The sequence below is a fragment of the Corvus moneduloides genome, chromosome 6, assembly GCF_009650955.1.
Source record: "Corvus moneduloides isolate bCorMon1 chromosome 6, bCorMon1.pri, whole genome shotgun sequence".
In the NCBI taxonomy this organism is placed as follows: domain Eukaryota; kingdom Metazoa; phylum Chordata; class Aves; order Passeriformes; family Corvidae; genus Corvus; species Corvus moneduloides.
In genome coordinates this window covers 22,779,403-22,801,281 of record NC_045481.1, presented here as the reverse complement: position 1 = coordinate 22,801,281, position 21,879 = coordinate 22,779,403, and positions in this window count along the sequence as shown.

Genomic DNA, 21,879 nt, shown 5'->3' with positions numbered 1-21,879 from the left:
AAGTACTGCTAACGATAGTCATTAACATCATTCCCTCTCTTTCTCAGCAGCCAGGGTAGTAGAAGGAGAGTGGGGAGGGTGCAGAAGTTCTCAATCTTCTCAGTGCTGAGAGCAGAAAAGAAATGGAGCACTGCTTGCTAGGTAGGTTTTAATCCATTCATCAATAGCAGTTTTACTGCCCACTAGTTCCCTCTTCTCTTACTAGTCAAGTCCTAAGACTTCTACCTTGCCACCTCCTCTGAGGTTCTCTCACCATAACCTTGGCCACATCACCCACACCTGCTTCCTGCGCCAAATTGTTGCCAATATCTTTCCTCTTACAGCCTCCTGTTGCAGACTTCTGCTCTGAGCTCCTCTTGCACCATGTTGGCCCTCCTCAGAACTTGAGTTATTGTCCCATCTCTCCAATGTATATGAGATACTGTCAGCATCTTGAAGAGGGAGAATCTTCTCATGTATCTGTAAAATGCTCAGAACATTTATATTGCTCTATAAATAAGGATAGTAAGAGTCTAGTGCTGGCAACTCTGGCAGATGTATAGAAAAGGATGATGGCCTGCCCATGGAATGAGATCATTCCGCTTACAGGAAGATTTTATATCAAAGTGGCCTTCTGCATGAGGTCCAATACCTATCAAAATCCTTCTCAGTCTAGCAAGAACAGAGCTAGTGCTGTGTTAGGAAGCCAATTTGATGCAACAATTCTCACAAGTACATGTCTGGCTGGCAAGCAATACAGAATTACAGAGAGTTCACATAAGAAGTAATGTCCAGATATACCAGACAGTGAAGAGTAACTTCTGCTTTCCTAGAAAACATAGAAAGCATAGGGCTACCCTGGTCCACAAGGAACTTGACATCAGAGAAGGTGCCACCATCCCAGCTGCAGATTTGTGATGCATGCCCCTCTAAACCACTAGGAGGACACCAGACCCAGTCCTCCCACAAAAAGAGCTCACATCATTAAAAACCTCACAGAGCTGGTCCTTCTGCATGCAGTCTTACCATCGCAGCCTGGCTCTCCAAGGTGGGTGAGGAGTCCTGTACAGGGTGTACACAATATTTCTAGAAACACAGTACAATGTTTGTAGGCTTCTGGAGATGAGACTTAATCATTACTGCTGAATGAAGAGTGAGACAGGGAAGGGAGGAGAAACAAATCCTTCAGCACAGTCGATATTAACACCACAAACAGTAGCAGTGTGCTGCATACCTCTAGTTCCAGACTATATTTTTGTAGGCTTCAGGCTGTTGTATCTGAAAACATTGCCAGAGAGAAGGAAGGGGTGAATGGTAAGTCTCCTTCCTTCATCCTGTCATCTCCAAGTCCTATCAGATATTTCTGCTTCCCTCTGAATTGTTTCAGCTTGTCCACAGAAACTGATGTACCATTGATCTGCAGTTAGAGGGCTGCCTATGGATTATCTGGGGACATGGATACAAGACAGAAGATGGCAGGATGCTCTTTCAGGTATGTGCTGTCCCCACATATTCCACAGCTCTGACACATGCATGCTACAACCCAAGCAGCATTGAGATATTTACTCAGCCGAAGGATAGGGATTTTTCACACTGCATCCCATTCACCATCTCTAGCATTTGAATGATTATGTCCTTCCACAGGCACCAGCTATATAACAGTGCCCTGCATTCAGGACCAACTACCATCTTTATGGGATAAAATAAGGTCACTATCAGCTCTCCACTCCATGATTGGAGCTGCTCCTCCAAAACCCAAAACCCAGTCAAACCATCACCATTGATCACAACGGTCATTTCAGGGAGCAAAAAGGATCCTGTGTCTTTTCTTCAGTGGACAGACAGTTTGTTTCTGGCATACCAGCAGTTTCCCTACCAGGACAGGAGTGGAGGGGAAGCAGAAAACCTACCATAGAGGGAGGATGGGTGAGCAGCGGGTTCTGGCTTTACAAGAGGATGATAAATGATAACAGCAATAGAACAAAACCAAACATCTTTCATGCTGTCAGAGCAATGAAACCAACAAACACCAAGACATGGGCACAGGGCAGCATGGTCATTTTCCAGAGAAGCACACAACAATCAAGTTACTTCTGCTCTGAATTAACAGACCAATTCATCTTCCCTGGGTTGCTGCAGAAAAGGGCAGGGGAGAAAGAGGTAATAATTTCTCTTCAATTAGCTAAGAACTTCAGCTGCTCCACAGAGCATTGAATTCAATAGACAGGGTCAGGACAGCACTGGATGCCAGTGCAGAAGACCTGTAAGAGGATGTGGATCACAGAGCTCTAGATGATCGTGAACTTTCTCACACTGCCCTAGTAATTATCAAAGGGTACTATGGGACACTGCTGTTAAGACAGATTGGAAAAAGTAGTACACAGTGTCCAATACCATTCAGTGCTCCCCCAGATTCAGACTCCACACAAAGCTTTGCCTTCCTGCAGAGGAGCATAAAAATCCCTTCCTGGGGCTTACCTCATCTTCACAGGAGGAGACCACCAGGGCAATGGCAGTAACTAGTGAAAGCAAGGCTTCCAAAGCAATCACCTCAGTCAGGCTTCCTGAGGAGCAGGTTTGATGAATTAGCGTTCTGCTCAGTGCAGCTGCCCTTGCTGTAGTCCAAGCCTTGGTAGTGAGGAAAAGGTTATTGGTCAGCATAGAATTAAGAATGGGATGGGGTATCATGCCCAGTTTTGCCTTTACCAGCTTCCTGTTGTCTCCTTCTATGGCCCAAGTTGGCCCTGTTCACACACTGAACCAAACAGAAAACATGACACCCAGTTAACCTGTGTGTGTGACCCAGGAAGGACTTTCAAGCACTGCTGTTCTGACAGATCATTCCTCTCAATATTAAGTGGCACTGGAAAGTCATTCCTGCTAAACTCCAGTGAAAGTAGATCCTGCTAAAGTCCCAGTTCTCTTTAAGAGAACAGGAACAATACTCTGCGATCCTTCTACTGGCAAGCACATCTCATTTTACTCCACTATTGGCAAGAGACACAGATAGCTGTTACTGTTCTTAGCTTGCATCTGGGGAAACAGACTCTGCAAGGGAAGGGAGCTTCCAAGGCCAAACAGAGCAAGGATTCGTATATAGGCTTTCTCAACTCCCTATTCTCCATACTGTTTGCAATCTCCTTCTTTAGCAAATGCTCTCTCTCAAGCTGATCTAAAGCTTTTAGCAACTGTCATGATTTAACCCCAGCCAGCAACCAAGCCCCAAGCAGCCACTTGTTCACTCCCCCAGTGTGATCACGGAGATCACCAGTGGGATCAGGGAGCAAATCAGAAGAGTAAAAGTGAAAAAACTCATGAGTTTGACAGGAAAAGCAAAAGCCACACACACAAGCAAAGCAAAACAAGAAATCAACTCACTGCTCCCCATGGGCAGGCAGGTGTTCAGCCATCTCCAGGAGAGCAGGGCCCCATCACACGTAATGGTGACTTGAGAAGACACCATCACTCTGAACATCCTCCCCCCGCCTCCACGCCCCCTTCCTCTTTATTCCCCCCCTTTCAAATACTGAGCATGATGTCATGTGGTCTGGAATATCCCTTTGATCAGTTGGTGTCATCTGTCCTGGCTGAGTCTCCTCCCAACTTCCTCACCAGCTTAGCAGTATGAAGAGCAGAAAAGGCCTTGGCTCTGTGTAAGCTCTGCTCAGCAATAACAAAAACACCTCTCTGTTATCAACCTGTGTTCAGCACAAATCCAAAACACAGCCCCATGCCAGCCATTGTGAAGAAAATTAACTCTACTCCAGCCCAAACCAGCACAGCAACCCACATATTTAACTGTCCATGAACTAGGCAGGCACCCTCATCTCATTGCAGACAACAACTCTGTAAGGCCCCCTCAAGCAGGAAGACTCTGCCACATCAGCTTGGACTTGTCTTCTTTAGGATCCGAGGACTGCTGGCTACTTCCCTTCCTTCACCCTGTGAAGGGTGACCATGGACACAGACACTTAAACAGAATGCATTGCTAAAGACACCCTATGATTAAGAGCACAAGCAAAATGGGGGAAGTGTGAGTATTCAGGGGAAAGGGCAAGTTCAGTCTAGAAGAAAGCAATAGAAAGAAACGTACAAATTCACACACCAGGTAGAACTCAACTGAGCATGTCTGGGGAATCCTAAAAGCACCTACTGAACCCATGACAAGTAGCTTTGTGAGCAGGGGGATGAATGAATCCCAGCTTCCTAGAGATCTGTGTCTTGTGCTGAATTTATTATGCTGCATATAAAAACAGGTAAACTCCAATCAGAGTTTTCCCCACAACTAAGATGTTCATACATCCCCTTTTCAGGACTTTTTGTCTACCTAGCAAGTGGTGAGGTTAGGAATCTTTCACTCAGTTCTGATACTGAAAAATTGTCATCTCTGTCCAGGGAAATTGATGGGACCTAGCACATTTAAGATCCCTGCATCTCTTTCAGGTATATTTACTTATGGGTGAGAGGTTCAATACAAAACTTACTGTGAGGAATGTGTGAAATAGACAGAAAAAGACTCTCATGGACAAACAGTGTGATCAATTAAGCCTTGTTTCCTTTGGAAGTTGGGCTTTAAGGGAATTTAAATCTTCTCTGTAACCACTGGAGATAGAAAGATTACCAGAAAATTGGTGGTTCTTTAAATTATGAAATTTGCATTATAAGAGGGAGCTTAAGAAAGACAATCACACTGTAAGAAAACAGCACTATTTCTTTTGCAACAAATATTTTGAGAAGAGATTGAACTTGGAATTATTATTTTCAGATTATAATGATGAAGCTTGGAAACAGCAAGACTCACAGTAAGGAGAACTGGGGAAAAAAAAATTCAAAAGCAACAATCCCACAGGGTTTTATGTCATTTGTTTGGGACCCCTGGTGAAACTGAAAAATAGAACAGCCTTGCTACTGAGACAAAACACGATATAGAAATAGAATTTGCTACTTTACAGAGTGAGTTCCAGCCACCTATCCAGCCTCTACGGCTCAGTTTAAAAAAAAAAAAAAAGAGCTGGAATTAGTGAGGACAAAACCAGGCTATCCCAAAGAGAGAAGAGCTTCCTTTGGAAGCCTAGCTAGCAATGTTCAGTATGCCTGTGCATTTTGAACTGTTGAACTCATGCTCATTTGTCTAACCACTACTGCTACTTCAAGTAAGAATAAAGAACAATAAAGATATCCCCTCTGTTGAACACCTGAAGCTTTGAATTGCTTTTTTCCAGCCAAGCTTGGCCCTCTTTTTCTCTCACACACCAGCTGTCTTTTCTGCATCCTGCATGGCTTAGTCTAGCTCCTGTTTTGGGGCCGTGCTTTCTCCCCACATTGAAGTGGATGATTCCAGCCCTGTGCCTGACATGAAAGCCATGTATGTGTTACCGCACTAACACAAACATTAGTTTCCAGTAAGATCACACAGTGAAGAGCTTAGTAAGCTCCTGAACTGGAAAACAGGAAGAAAGAGAGGAACTGGAGAGTAAAGAATACTGACCCTGTGGGAGTATCAGGTGACCCACTGGCCCTCTTACTATGATAGTAAATAAAACAACATCTGTGATGGGAGTCAAAGTCTGGGGTGAAACAGTTTTTTGGGGAAGTAAGAAAAATCTTCCATCTTGTCTGAACAAAATCTAGGATGCACAAAAGCTGAAACCATAAGCCAAAAGCCTATGCCACAAATAATGAAGACGTCCTATCTCTCAATAATGACCTGGTGAAAGCATCTTCTATCAAAGCACCAGTGCTTCTCCACAGGGAATGTAGTCCATCTTGGTCTACTGTCCACACTACTATTCCCATGTTATTGCAGCCTAGATGGCTGTGCAATGCCACACCGTCTCTATGGCCAAGCACTCAAATCCTCTAGTGCCTGCCTACCTCTCAGTCCAACTCTGGACATTTCTTACCACATAAAACGGATTTTTAAAATGCATCTTTACCTTAATGGAATTTATATGCCACTGAGGAGAAATTCACACCCTCCCCCGAAATGAAAGAAGGAAGAAATATAAAATTCTGTCCTTGACATAACCTTTTACATGCAGCATCTCATCAAGGATGGAATTCATTCAGCAATAGTTCATTGTAAGTTTATTTCTATATCACAAGTGACCAGTGCCTGATCCATGAGCCAATTATAGCCTCCAGAACTGTACAGCAGTATAGGATAGCTTGGTGGCTCTTCTGTCACTCATATAGTTTCCTATAGTTTCATATAGTTTCCTATTGCTTCTAAAGGTCCCAATGTACAACGTTCACCTCAGACCATTTGAGCTCTGTGGAGCACCACAAGGTTTGCTATGTAGTTTTTCTGGATTGTATCTCTTTGTCCTGACATGGGGCATCTCTAATTTGTTGCACTGGACCCTATCACCAATGTTTTCACAGAAAAGTAGTGGGTACAGTTCCAGCTATCTGCAAGGTCCACATCTGCAAGGTCAACAACTGCAAGGTGTCCTTTAAGTGTTGTTCCCACAGGAGGTGCTGTGTACCCTATAGGAGCATACACAGGGTTAACATTCTTGAATTTCTTTCCAGAGACAAATGGTTTATGTTGAGGAACTGCTGCTGGGAAGGAAGAAAAAAAAAAACCACCCTTTTTTATTATTCCAAGGTGCATTTTAATTTGCACAAGCGACATTGTGTCTGTGATGGATTACACGAAAGGAAACATTACAGCCCAGCAAGCTTGGCAAGGAAAAAAAATAGAGAGATACGGGGAGGACTAAAAACAACCTATTGCAGTGCAGAATTCTGATAAGGGATCCATGGTGCCTTCAGAGCAGGAGCAGGTGGAGCTCAGGGTACCAAGGAAGAGAAGTAGCACAGTACAGGGTGAGGAAAGGGGAGTAGAGTGGGAGTACAGATTGGAAGAGACTCCTTGGTCATGCAGTCTACTCTCTTCCATCACAGAAGACCTTTTATAAAAGATCAAGTTCCATCTTAAAATTTATTCTGCTTCTTTTCCCTTGGAAGTATATTATAGAATCTCACTTCTCTTTCTGATGGCTAGAAACCTTTGTTTACTTTCCAGTCTAATTTATTCTCAGCCAGTTTATACCCGTTTGTTCTTGTGCCAACATTTCCTTAAGCTTAAATAGCTGTTCTCTCTCTTGAGAGTTTTGCAGTTTGATGTATTTATAGACAGAAATAATATCCCCTCTTTCCTAATTTTGCCTGGCTAAACTAGCAAATTTCTTATTATCCTGCAAAACACATTCCCCATGTCACTGGTCACCCTAGTACCTTTCTGTGCTCAGCTCCCTTTGTACCCATCCCTCTGGGATGGATGGTGGAATTGTATGTGCAGCTTCAGGAGTGGTCCTAACAGGCTTTTGGACTATTGCACAATAATTCCATTTCTGTACTGGAAGCATCTCTATGCTGAAAATGCCTCTCAGCTTTGGACCTTTCATCAGGACATGTCAATCATTTGGCCAAGGCCAATGATGAAGAGAAGATCAGTTCTGAGAAAAGCTTCCTTTCAGCATAATATTTCAACTTTCAGCAGCACCTGTTGCTGTCCCCCCACTCAGTCACCGTTATGATTCCTCCACTAATCACCTTGTGACACCTTATCTAACAATTTTCTGAACTTGTGATAAACAAGCTCTAGCCAGTTATCTTATCAAAGACAGCTATCTCTTTGCTTTTTATTCCACCACCTGTTTTGCTCTTGTGCAGGTCATTTTCCTTTAAGAGTACAAAACTACTGTATAAGCTAGAGAGAAATCCCTATTGCCAACTAATGGTATATGGTTTACAGCACAATATTAGGTAATTCTGTCCCCTTTTGGGGGTGAGCAATGGTGACGTGAAGTGGTCTCTTTACTATAATATTATATTTTCTTACACACTCTTGGGGGCTCAGCTGCATAACCAGACTCTTCATACTTAGCCATTTTTTTTATCTAGCCTCTTCTTGTTTTGAATTAATATGAAGAAGAATTTCTCCAGAGGTATTAGTGTCTGGAATTAAAGGAGATCGATTTCTAGCACTTAGGGATGAAGGCATTTAATAACAATAAAAATGCAGCTTGGTAGGTGGCCCAAAAAATGCCCTCCCACAGCAGGAGAGACTTGAGAAAGCAAGCTGAATTAGGCAGGCACTTGGTTTACAAACCATCACATTTTTGTACTGTGAACCATGGGGAGTATTTGAAGCGACCACAAGAAACATTTATCTGTTAATTTACAGGACACGTCTTGTTATAAAAATGCAGGTATGTTCATAGAAAGGAATAAAAAATCTCCAGCCAGAACATCCTCATTAATATGCACATAAATAAAAAGAGCCAGGCTACCCCAAAATCTAGCTAAGCTCGAAATCAGAATAGTACTGAGCACCTGGAAACACCAGCTACTTCACTGAGAGTTGCACAAGCTCAAAATCTTTCCTAATCAGAAGTTGAAAGCCTATTGCAAAAACCCCTGGAGGCTCTTCCTCCAGAAGAAATAGATGAGCCTCCTAGAACCTCTAAGGTCATATAGCCATAGCTGCGCTCTGGTGCACCACATGAATGGTTTCTGTTGAAAACTTTTGGCCATAAGTGCATGCTGCAATGTATGCACATAGCTATTTCTCTCTCCTGTACTTCTGTAAATAAAATGGTGGTTAGACCCATATGGGAAAATGTGAATACTTGAAGCCTAATGACTTCAAAAATGATGTGCTTGTTTTCATAAAGCTGTCATTATTTGTCATGAGTAAACTCAAACAAGTCTCACAAAATCATGCTGTATTCTGATTCCTTGTGCTTTGTCAGTAAGAAATTGTCTACTGCATAAATGTGCCTGGCCCTGACTAAAGCTACAGGCACAATGCAACTGTTCCCCTGCCTCCTTCCACATCTCTTCTGGGAAGTCACAGATTCAGTTAGTAAGGGAGGAACAGAACCCTGCATCCTTTCCTCCTGACTGATTAAACTGCGATGAAAAATATCAGAAATGCTTCTTTTTGATCCCTAAGTCAGTAAGGTTAACTCTACATAACAGCTAACAAGAATGTAACATATTCAAAGACAGATTTCAGAAATGTATTTTCCATTTTCCCTGTTATCTGTGGCTGTGGGGTCCCACTACTCTCTGTTAATGAAGACTTGAGTGTTAACACTTTTCACAACAAGAGTTAAACTCTGCTACTCTAAAACTGTAGAAAGGTCAATGTTGCACTTGCAGTTGTCATAAGAAATCCCAGAGTCAACTTCCAGAAAATGCTAAGTGAAAAATTTTCATGGTGTATTACTTCTGAAATCCACTTGTCTCACTGTACCTTGCTGTCCTTCTGGCTAAAGTTTTTGCAAGCAGGAATCTTGCTGTATGCTTGAAGAAACTGTTTTTCTCCTCATAGCACACATTAACTCAGCTTCTTCCTCTGGGGGAGTAAAACGGGCTTCTTTAATTAAATTCATTGCAGAAAATTAATAAGTATACAGTATTATTTGGAAAATTCAGTGTCAGATAATTAGAAAGTGTTGGTGTAGAAAGAGACTGAATGCATTAGATGAGTCACTCAAACTATGCTTTAGGCAGTTCAAGTGTTAAGTCCTGTCCCTTTACAGTGTTACTGTCACTGAAAACCAAAATAATTAAAAAGGGTACTTCTTCTAGGTAAGGATTCTGAAATAGAGCCATTTTCCTCTATCCCAGTGCATCCCTAATCCTGTCAGCTCTTTTCTTTCCTCAGTGATGGTTAGGCAAGCACGGAATAAAGCCTAATTGGTTTTTCTTTGTTGTGATGGACATATGAGGGGATTGGTTAAAGAGCTCCATGATAACCTTCCTCACTGAGATTTGTTTTCAAGACAAAATGGATGTGGCAGGTAGTATTAGCCTGAAGATCTCTCGATATGGGAAAGGCCCATTCTCACAGTGATGGTATCATAAACATTCAGTCACCTACGGAACAGATAGGAAGTTCTCAGCCTCCTTCCTGATTCACAAACATGCACCCAGCTGAGGTGGGAGGGACAAATCTTCTCTCCAGGATTCTGAGCAAAGTATTCTCACCGGAGGGTGACAGTACTGAGAACAGGAAGCTGGGAGAAGTGTAATGGCCATTGCTTCTGCCACAGTTGCTCTGCAGAGAAAGCCTCAGGCACATCTATGACCCCACATCAAATCAAGGTTTCAACAAAATCATTTCACCTCATATTCAATGGTATTCTACCAGTGAAGCTCTCAGATTTGCTCTTGCTCCCAACCAGCTGAGTCAGTACATTTTAAAGTGGGGAATGGACAGCTGGTGTCACACAAAAGGAGGGTGGAGAGTTGATAAAGAGAATGCAGTGCCCTTGCTTCTTGTATGTGGGGGTCCTGGGGAAGCTCCCTATCAGATCCAAAGGAAGGTGAGATGGGGTGGGAGGCAGTCCAGGCAAGCCCATCTGTCTTGTATTGCAGTCTTAGGTAGCTCTACCAGGTTTCAGACTATGCAACACAACTGTCTGTCTCTGCTTGGACACAGAGCCTGAATGTTTACTGCCTTGATACCATGTCAGTGTTGTCCCAAAAAAACACAAGCTGCAGGGAGGAAACAGATTTCCAGCAGCCAAATCTTCGTAACAACAAAAAAAACCCTTTTGAAAGTTCTTTCTGTGGCAAATTTCATAAGGCCATAAGACAGTGTATCTGTCAGAGCATCTAATAAACATAAGTTTTAGACAGCTTGATTCAAGGCAAACTAAGGTCACTCTCTTTTTCTCTAGAATGAGACTGCTGTGAAATAGTAAGGATTTCTGGGGAAACTCTGAACATTAAATCACTCACACAGAGTTTTCAACAGTGAGCAGAGCAAGGTAGCGGATCTGTCACGTCGATGTTCAGTATATACCAGGTCCTTGGGAGGAGCCAGCTGGAAGATTAATCTGCTATCAAACTACCTTTTAAAAATTATGTTCAAAAAATAGAGGTAAAGCTTCAAGGATCTTTGTCTAAAAGAGACAGTCAGTGCCATGTGCTGGTGAGGGCCTGCTGGTGTGTCAGATGTTAACCCAGTGCCCATATGTCTGGGGAGAGTGAATCTCGGTTGCTCTACAAGTCATGAAACAAGTTATGGGCTAATTCCACATGTAATGAATGACTTTGTCAAGATTCGGTCAAATGTTTTACATTATTAAAAACAACAGTGTCAGGTTACAATTACTAAAGAAGTATCTAGTCATCAAGGCTTTAAATATTATATCCAAAACTTCTAAGTTTTCATGTCCATGGACTGTTGTCCTGAAAATATTAGTTCAAAGGACTATTGTGCTGAAATGATGAGTTCAAAGACCTGCTCTCATTAACTCTTTGAGGACTTCCAGCACCTCCCCAGCCTCCTAGAGAGCTGCATAAGCTCCACTTTTGCTGCACATTTCAGGAAACCTGACATGTTGGAAACACCTTGCACAAAGTGCCATTTGTGTATCTTCCACTTCTGATTCTTTGCTGACAAATTTCTGCTACAGGCATATCAAAAGAGGATCACCATTGTCATCTTCATGCTTACACAGCCCGTGTGCACTAGGATACTCTCAAGTCAGGAATAATACAATTTACTTTAGTGCAGTTTCCACTGGGATGCCAGCCTAGTACTGGACACCTGAAAATATACTGGGCTGCATTAGGAAGAGCATTGCCAGCATTTGAGGGAGGTGATCCTGCCCCTCTACTCAGCCCTGGTGAGGCCACATCTGGAGTGCTGTGTCCAGTTCGGGGCTCCTCAGTACAAGAGAGACATGGGCCTCCTGGAACAGGTCCAATGGAGGGCAACAAAAATGATTAAGGGACTGGAGCATCTCTCTTACAAGAAAAGGCTGAGGTAGCTGGACCTGTTAAGGCTTCAAGAAGAAATTACTGAAAGGAGGTCTCATCAATGTCTGTAAGTATCTGAATGGAGGGTGCTAAGAGGATGGAGCCAGGGTCTTCCTGGTGGTGCCAAGGAACAGGACAAGAGGAAGGAGTCAGAAACTGATGCACAGGAAATTCCACCTAAAAACATGAAGAACTTCTCTAATGTGCCAGTAACTGAGCACTGGAACAGATTGCCCAGAGAGGTTGTGGAGTCTCCCTCACTGGAAATAATTAAGAACTGTCTGGATACAATCCTGTGCCATGTGCTCTAGGATGACCCTGCTTGAGCAGGGTGGTTGGACCAGATGACCGCCTGTGGTCCCTTCCAACTTTACCCAGTCTATGATTCTGTGATTCTTCTCTCTTCAGCAAAGACAGCTTTTTAGATAACAATATCAAAAACCTCTTTCTCCATTATGCTTTTAATGATAATAAAGTATTGTTATTAAAGACAGGTAAACAGAACACTCTTCATCCTGACAAGTCTTGACCTTGAGCCAGCAACTTTCCCTACACGTCAGAAGCATGGCGCTCTATTTTGGCTCTATTTTCACGTGCATAGTCAGTAGAAGAATTATGAATTACCTTGTATTGGTCTTAAAGGAAAAAGATTTCATATGTAAAGTGCATCTCAGCACGCTTTTTGGGTGCACTTAAAAGTACCCAACATAATATTGTCTTTTGGATCACAGGAAGATGCTGTAGGATGAAGCCAAATTTCCACCATGTCCAAGTAACTCTCTTTTATGCATGGATTTCCCAGCCCAAAGTATACTGAGCTCAGAGTATCACGGGTCTTTAGGGTGATGTGGAGCAGTATTATTGATTACTGAGTTACATAGTGAATGCCAGCAACCATTCTTTCCCTGACAGGACGGAGGGACTACATATGTATCATGTGGTATAGGAATGACTTGAGTCATGCTCAGTTAGCTCCTCTATTTCTTTATTGAAAGATTCCTGTGATACTCCTTGGTCAGAAAATAACACTTAGGGCTTTGAACAATGTGAATAAAGACAAAATGAGAATAAAAGGAGGAAATGAGAACAGAGAGGATTTCCTCAACTCTTTCCCTAAAGAGAAAAAGATAAACTGTCTGATAAACGTGAACTGATGTGTTCCCTTTGCCATTCTTGTTTTGCTGTAAAAGCCTTATGTCAAGAAGCTGTGCTATAATTAACTCCTGTTTCGTCTTACTGTTTATTCATAAAGGCTGGGACTCTTTAGATGGAGATGGTAATACCCACTGCAGAGCATGCCAGCTATTTTCTTGCTCATGGGTTCTGGCACCAGTCAATTCCTGTGTGTGATTTATCACTTGGTAATCCATCTCCTCCATCCATTATCCTGCACAAAAATCAGCTCCGGACAGCTGCTTTCTCTGCAGCAGAGCAGGCAGAGCTGTCACTTTGCCTACCCTGTTCTCAGCAGGGCAAAGGAATTTTCTCTTTTCAGATTCAGTACGTCTCATGGCAACTTTGTGGAATGTCTTACAGGTGAAAATAACAGCTCTGTGCACATTAGGCCAGACTGATGACCTGCATAAACATTTCCCTTCAGTTGGGATGGCTCTTCCAACTTAGCAGTTGCCAGCATCTGTTAGATTCATGCAAGTTAGCCCTCCTGAACCAGTTTTTTACTTTCCAAAGGCTATTTAAGTCTCAATGAAGCATCCAGAAACTATTTTACTACAATCAAACAGAGCTGTTGAGTCTATGCTGAACTCATAAACATGACATACAGGGATTTCAAACTCTCCAACTGTAGCTTGGGCAAACATTCAGAAATAATTTATGTGTGAAAAGAAAATGTATAGAAGCAAAACAGTACATTATCGTATGCCAGTTCTTTGATGTTTGAAATCTCTTTCTAGAATTTTTATATATGCAATCCATGTGCATATGCATCCAGCATCTGAATAATGCACCAGACTTATGATACTTTAGATTACCATTCATAAGCAGCATCAAAGTTTTTTATATTAGAAAGGTGTAGCTATATAAAAAAATTCAACATATGCTCCCTGAGTAGATATTTGCTAATTAGTACAAGTTTGGTTTAGGTTGATTTCATGTATAGAGTCATCGAAGCCAACAAAAGTTTCTTGTGTGAGCCTTTTGTAAATCAGGGTTTTGGTACAGATAAGTCCTTTTGCATTTGTATGACAACTAGCTAGAAGTACTCCAGTGTAAATATTAGCAGTGGTGAAGCGTACACAGAAAAATTGCACAATACAATATAAATTAAAATTCTTCTTCCTGCAGCTGTGCAGCTCACAAAATATCTCCATTCTGCAAAAAGTTCTGTGTACAATAAAGAAAAGGGAAATTTTGAAAAAACCCTATATTTTCCTTCAAAGACTCAACAAAAAGCAACACATCCTGTCAAGAACAAGACTTTCACCTTTGATACAGCTGTACTGGGTCTAGAATTCAACATGTGCTTAGGAAGAGGATTCACAAACCCAAAGAGAGTTCAGGTTTGGGAAAATAATTAACTTCTATTCCTCTCCTTCAGTTCAGTCAACCTCATGGGGGGAGGTTCCAGAAAACATTACTGCCCTCCCTTTCTTTAAATTAAAAAAAAAAAAAAAGTAGACAAGAAGGGAAGGGGAAACAAAGATACAGAGAGAAACTGGGGAGGGGAGGAGTAGGGACAGGGAGCTGAGAAGCGAGAAGGAAAAGCATTTGTAAAATTAAAAGGCAGGGGCCCATCAGATTGTGTTGGGCAGGGGAAAGCGTGTCGTAGGCAGGAGTAATTGGTAATCGGAGCAGAAGTGAAGAAGGGGATGATTTATGGGAGCATGGAGACAGGGGTGGAATAATTTTTGGAGCAGAACGGGGAACTTACTGAACGCCTGAAACTCAGCTACTTATCCACTCGTTCTCGTGATAAATTAGCTCTTGTTTAAAGTAACCGGAGCTCCATTTTTCATTTTGATTACTACACTTGATATCTCTCTCTCTCCTTCTGTTTCTCTCTGACCACTGCCCCTTAGCAGGTTCTCTGAGCTGAGGCAATGGGTTTATGGAAACTCTTCACCCCTCCATTACACTCTTTCCCCCCTCTTTCTCCCAATTACTGTAGGGTTAACTCTTTAAGTTGCTGTGTGTTTCTCCAAGCTACTTAAACTGTTCCTGAGGATTGACCTGGGAGCATATGGAACATGATCCTCCATTTATGCTGTGGTGGGGAGAACGTGGGGGACGTGGGGGTGCCCAGTGCTTGCAGGTGTACGGAATGAGCGTAGTGGTACTTCGTGTGTTTCACTGTGTGCTTGCCATGTTTGGAAGGCAGCACCATGTCTGGCCTAGAGCACATGATTAGTAGGAATGATTTATTTTATGGTACCACTCAAAGCCACCTCACCTCCCTCGTGCACAAGGTCTCACTCTTCATTTTACTGCCTAAGTCTATGTGAAGACTGAGCTGAGGCACAACACACCAGACTGAAAGAAGTGGCAGAAAGAAGGTGACATACATACAGTGGCAGACTGGCCAGAAGAAAGAGTAGATGACTTTAGGAAAAATAATTTTAAAATATGCTTTTAATATAAAATTGTAAGACAAATAGATACTAATAAGTATCAAGTTTCTTGCTGACATCAGAATCAGTTGTTTTCCTAAAAGCATCAAAATACTGAAGTGGATCACAAGAAAAGATTTGAAGGATGAAGTGGTTTTGCCAGTCATTTCAGGGAACACAAAAGTATAACGGATACCACAGAAGACAGACCAGCTAGGGTTCTGCTATCTTCCCTTATGAGTAAGAGATACATGAAGAGCAAATTGCTGAAGATACTGAGAAATAAAGAACAGGGAAAGAAAAGCTAAGAGTTGGGTTGTTATTTCCATTAGTCTAGAACTAGAATATAAAAGGAAGAAGGGGTTATTCACCACAATGAAAAGATGACCAAGTAATATTTCCAAACACAAATAATTAGTGCAATCTTCACCTCAGTTGTTATTAATGCCAGGAGTTTGGCACAACTGAAAAACGTAAGGCAAGTCTAAGGATAGATCTAGACCTGAGTTGGCATGGAGATCAACAGTTGAGCCCCTGCACACAAAGCCAATTTCTACATATACAGTCTCAGTAGATGTGACTTTACAGTCCAGCTGTTCCTAAACTTTCCACCTGCCTGGAGTCCTTGCACCTTCTCAACTGTTCCTGTGTCAGTCACAACAAATGACAAGGAACCAGGTTAGCAAAGGATACCAGATTTGGCACACCACAGCAGCAGCACATGACCTCCCATCCACGGCAGCACAGCCATAAAGCCTTGTGGAACAAGTAGGGTGCCTGCCCAACACAGCTCACACTCAGGGAAAACTTTATCACATAAAACAGGACACAGCACTGATTAAACTCCACATTCAGTTCTAGCTCTTGTGAAGGAACCCTGTTCTGATGAGTCTCGGTCTGTCTGATTTGCTGCTTTGTCTGCCCTGTGACATTTCCCACACTGCCAGGCAGAACACATTCTCTCCTAGGTACAGATCAGCTAAATCACACTGAGTTACATTCAAAACTGAGCTAAGTCTAATAAATCTTGTATAAACTTAACTCAGATTTCTCTTATATTTCTAGAGTCAGCAGGTAATATAACCACACATCACCATCTTTTTGCCAAAAAATATTTATACTGTGGTTAGGTACTTTTGGACCTCAACAAAAATGTACTCATACTATTGTCTCTCAATACAAGGCTTCTTCTTACGGGCTTTCAATGCTTATTCTTTAAACACAATGATTTCCAACTTCAAACAGAGCAATCCCTTCTCCATTGCCTCCTTATTCATACCAATACAGAACTGTGTGTAAATGAACAATCTGGGAGTACTGAACTGTACCTGTGTTAGTGTGAGAGGCATTCTCTGCATAAGAAATTACAGCTTGAGTTATGACATATCTAGGAGGAAAGTCTAGGTAAAGTAAAAAATTAGGAAAAAAGCTATAAGCCTTGTCATTACCATAACCAGCAGGTGGGCATGTTGCTTGGAAAGAGTGATGGAGCCTCTGCCTTGGAGAAGTTACAGACAGCATATGAGCCCAGACTCCCTGAATACATATTTACAAGTTCACAGCCTGATATGGTTCCCACAAAGCTCACCAGAAAGTTATATTTGGAAGATAAATGGGACCACCAGATATTACACCATTAGTATTTTGCCAGTGATGTCAACACAGATACCTTGCATAGGCAGGGACTACAGACCAAGGCCCAGAGCAAAAAGCAGCTGCAAGAGAGGCAACGGACAAGGACAAGGTGTGCAATAAAAGGTGAAGATAATGAACGTGAATTTACTTTGAGGTGAGTATATCGCACATCCTCTAACCTTGGAGGATCCCAGGGGGTTTTGGAAGGGGGATGAGGGTGGTTCACAGTTGTTAATACATTTTTATTATATATCTTATTATATTAAGTAGAGGGCAAACTGATCACTATGACCAGACAAGGACAGGGAGATTAGCCTTACTGCAGTGATGGGCAGTTTCTTACTCGGAAACCAGACTGCTAATCTACCCACCATGTTTCAGACAGCACTCACTTATCTGTACGTGGGAGCCCAATCCCATCTCTCTTTCTCATACCTATGATAGCAAGCAGCTAGATTTTCAGAGATTTCAAAAAGCCAAAGTATATGAAGAAAATGAAGGCTCTGAAAGTTATGCTTTTATACACAGCAATTTCAACGCATGTGTATCTAGCATAGTCTTACAGAGGAAGAGTTACACCTGAGAATCCAAATCAATCTGCTTAAATGTACTTAAAATTTCCCATTTTCAGGCAAATAAGTAGAAATCCGTATTTTCAAAGAGAGAGTCCTCACAGCTATAGAATAGGAAATTTCACTTATTTAAATAATTTAATTTTTTTAAAGGAACTTTCACGATTAGCCCAGAAACAAAACTTCAGATTTCATAGGAAAAGCCAAAAATCGGTAAAACAAAATGTTAGCTCCTGAAACTTCTGTATAAGGCACTAATCCAAGGGAACAGAACTGGTGGATTTCAAAGAATGGTACTGGCTTTCCCTTACCCTGATCAGTGCTGCTTCACAGGAATATGTTTTACACCAAAAGAATAGAGACCACACAGCAGCTTTCACAAGTTTTGGGATAGTTCAAGTAGAACAGCAAGAAGAATGTACAATTTTACTCTGGGTAGACCAGGTTGTTGCAGACACAAAGGTAGTGATCTTGCATCCCTTACCACAGCTCATAAGAAGACAACTAGAAAAATAACCTTTTTCTTTTTTTCCAATGCAGAAGTAATAATCTTATGCTTTCTTCAAAGAAGGGAATTAGATGGGTCCTAAATGAGCTGTACGGTTCAAATCCAACCTGCGTGAAATTTGGTGCGCCTGTAGTTTAAACTGACATCTAGAGCAGCTTGGGTTTTGAAAAACAAACAGACATTCATTTTTTCCCTAAGGACTCTTATGTGGTGAAAACTTACTTGTCAGGTCTTCCTAAGTGAGCATTTGGAGGGAATGATTCCTTTGATAGACTGTTTTATTTTGCCTTGCAATTATTTTCTAAATTACCACTGTTGTGGTGGTTGACATCCGTGGCTCCTTTTTCCTAGAACTACCTGAACAACATAATATATGGACAAACCAGAAGGAGCTGAGTATAAAATGGTGTACTAGTTACCTCTGGCACCCGACTGCCTTTTACTGCCTTGGCTCCAACCTAGTCAACAAACTTCAGGATCAGAACCATTTAACTGAGCAACTCTCCTTCATGTGCCGGCAAACTCATCCTGTTTAGCCTGGGAGCTCAGATGAGCACGCAAGCAAGCATTGTCTTTGTGGCCATCACCTTCCTGCACAACCAGCCAGCCTTCAGGGGAATATCCAGCACTCAGTGGAAGGGAGTAGCTGAAATATTCAGATAGTGTCAAGACATCTCTTCCTTATAAGGAAAGAATGTATTCATTTATCGGACAGAATCAAAATTCTGTGCCTGTGCTTTCTGGCCCTCTCAAGAGTGAGAGAAATCACTGTTACTAGTGGACAACAAAAATTTCTCCCTAGTTATTTCCAGTGCCAAGTGAATGGATAAAAACTTTTGTGTAAACTTTTTCTGAGGAAAACTAAAGGTTCTTAGAGCTTCTTCCATTTTTGTTGGCCTTCTAGACCATACTGGTATTCATATAATGTATCTGATTTATTTGGGCGGCTGTAAAATACCACAGGTAGAAGGAAGAGGAAGGTGGAGAAAGGAATCCTAAGATACAATGGATATATTTATTTTTTTAAGAACTATTGTTGCTCTCTTCTGTGCCCCCTCCCCTGGCAAAGGTGAACTGCATATCTTTAGTTAATAATTAACTTGTCATGAGCTCCATCAATATCCCATCATCTAAGTGACAGAGGGAAGGGAGGCGATAGGGGAGGTGATCAGCACGACGTGCTAGCTCTGCCCGCAGCCTGCGATCTCGTCTCAGCCATAATAAATAGGATGAAATGCGCTCCTGATAAATGCCCATGTCATGGAGAGATTTTACCTTCACTCAGAAACAATGTAATATCTCAGCTATTACCCAAAATAATTTATCAATGTGTAATAGCTTTGTGCAGAGCTCAGATAGGAGGGGAGCAGCGCTGCCCGAGATGGATGGATCCTACCTTCTGCTTTTAATTTTTAATGCTCGTAGGCAGCTTCACATTAAAGGCCAGGTGTCATATATAGACTTAATGTAAGAATGGAGTTCATGAATTCTAATCAGGAGAGAATCTCCCTCTCTCTTCTCTTGCTTTAGCCACTTCTCTTTTTTTTTTTTATTTATCAATTTTCCTCTCTTTCTGTACTCCCATCGTCTTTGCTTCTCCCTTTTAGTCCATTTCTTCCTCCCTATTCTTCAGACACATCTTACTCCCTGTCTCTGCAACATAACTATTTGGGTAGCTATTTGCTACTTCTAAAACTGTGCCATCACTTAAGGATAAACTAGTTCTGGCTTGGTGTCATGTTTTTTTACATAGTAGAACAAACTCAACACAGGTACCAGGTCAGCATGTTAGAGTTTTATATCCAGGCAAAAAACCCCCAGGACAATAGTGATCAAGAGTGGAAAAATCACAACTGGATTCATTAAAATTCACTGTGGAATAACGTTACTGAAAAGATCCCGTCTTTAAAGGGCTAGTGGAGAAGTCACATCCCATATACCAGCAAAGTCACATAGCTTTGCAAAGAGACATGTTTCTTCAACTGGCAAGAATATAGTACTGGGATGTGTGGATCCAAAAAATACAATATCAGAAGGTCTCGTTTTCTCAGTATTTCTAGTTTCCTTATAGACATGCCAGCCACAAAAATGTTCTCTTCACATTCAACACTACCCACATAAACCCAGTTGAGACGCATCTCATCTGGTGGTCTGCATCAGAGGAACCTATTCAAGGACCTCTGTAGCAGTATGTACGGGCAATGGGACAGTGCCAAGAAGTGTCATTAACAACACACCATTAGGACTCCCATTAGAAATACCATTATTGTATCAATACACTACATCAAAGCATGACGTACCGTCTGGGCGAGACACACCTAAAAGCACCAGCAATGCATGACAGCACTCTCAGCTCTGCACAAAGGATGGAGCCACAGGAAGGAAGAGGGGAGCACCACTTACTGGCCAGAATGTGCAGCAAGGGACACGCTTCATACAAACAGCAGACACAAAGATCAAAGAAGTGCCACAGGCTGCAAAGAGGAAAAGATCGACTGTTTGGACTTTTGTTTGCACTCAAAATTAAGGAAAATAAAAGCACACCAATGCAATACTGCCCACAGGAGGAGCACTGCCAGAGCTGCAAACGTGTGAACAACCACTTTGATGACTTGCAAGTTACAAGGACACCAGTGCTGAGAGGCGCTTGGGCTTGATTTCCTGCCTTCTATTAACAAGGGTAACGTTAACTGCTCCATTTGTTGGTTCACAATGCAGGGATCACAGACTGAATGATTCTTGGGAATTCGGTCAAAACAAAAGATTCCTCTTGTGCCTAAAAACCAGAATGGCATAAAAAAAACTTGGCTGGTGCTGTTTCCATGTCCTTTTACAGATAAATGGAGGACAACCACCTTTAGGGTTGCATTGTCAGTTAACTACTTCTCTTTTCCTCCCCACTCAGAAATCTTTCTTTCCAGAACATGAAGAACTTAGCCTACCAGAGCAACACAGTCTCACAAGAAACTTTCTTTTAATGTTTCTTACCTTCCACAAGAACTGCTCTGTGGACATTCTTCTATTTTCACCTTATTCCTTCCCAGCACTGCATGTCACACAGTTCAGAGGGTCAGATCTGACTCAGCCGAAACAAGTATCACGTGCAAAACTGCACTGGCTTTGTATGGCTTTTCACTGGGGGGTTGATCAAGGGTAAAGAAGGGACGGTGTCCCACTGTGACAAATCCTTTCTGCACTCGAATAAGCCGTCTCTATAAAATATGTCAAAACAAATTTTAAGAAAAAATGATTGCATAATTGATAAAAGCCAATACTTTTCTTTGTGAATGACAGAATAAGAGACTGCAAATCTTTGAACAGTGTGGTACCAGGGTACAGGGAACATGTGGCTGTTTGTGGGCAGAAGCTCTGGAAACTGTACACTGTCTATAAAGATTCCCAAGATTGCCTTACCAAGAGCGTTTTGCTCCTCTGTGTCTGTGTATAAATGTATCACTGCAAAGGCAAGACACCAGCATCCCCTGGTGCACCAGCCTTAGGACACCCTCTGTGATACACGGTTATCTGAACTAATAAGGAAGAGAGCTGTTGTTTGAAGAGGACAGAAAGATCGGGTTACCTCCCCTGAATACCACTCACTTAGCTGTGCCCTGGCTCCAGGCCAGGAGGAGAGCAGCATGCCCTTGTCTGTGTTGAATGAAAGCCCATTGCCGGCTGCCAAATAGCCTCAGGCAGACAGTGACTCCAAGAACCAAACAAGAGCTCTAAACTCATTCATTCACGGTCCGAGATCTTTTCTAACCCCAGGAGGAGTGATAGACAAAAAAAGAAAGGTAACAGGTAACAGTCCCCCAGGTAACAGTCCCTTGCA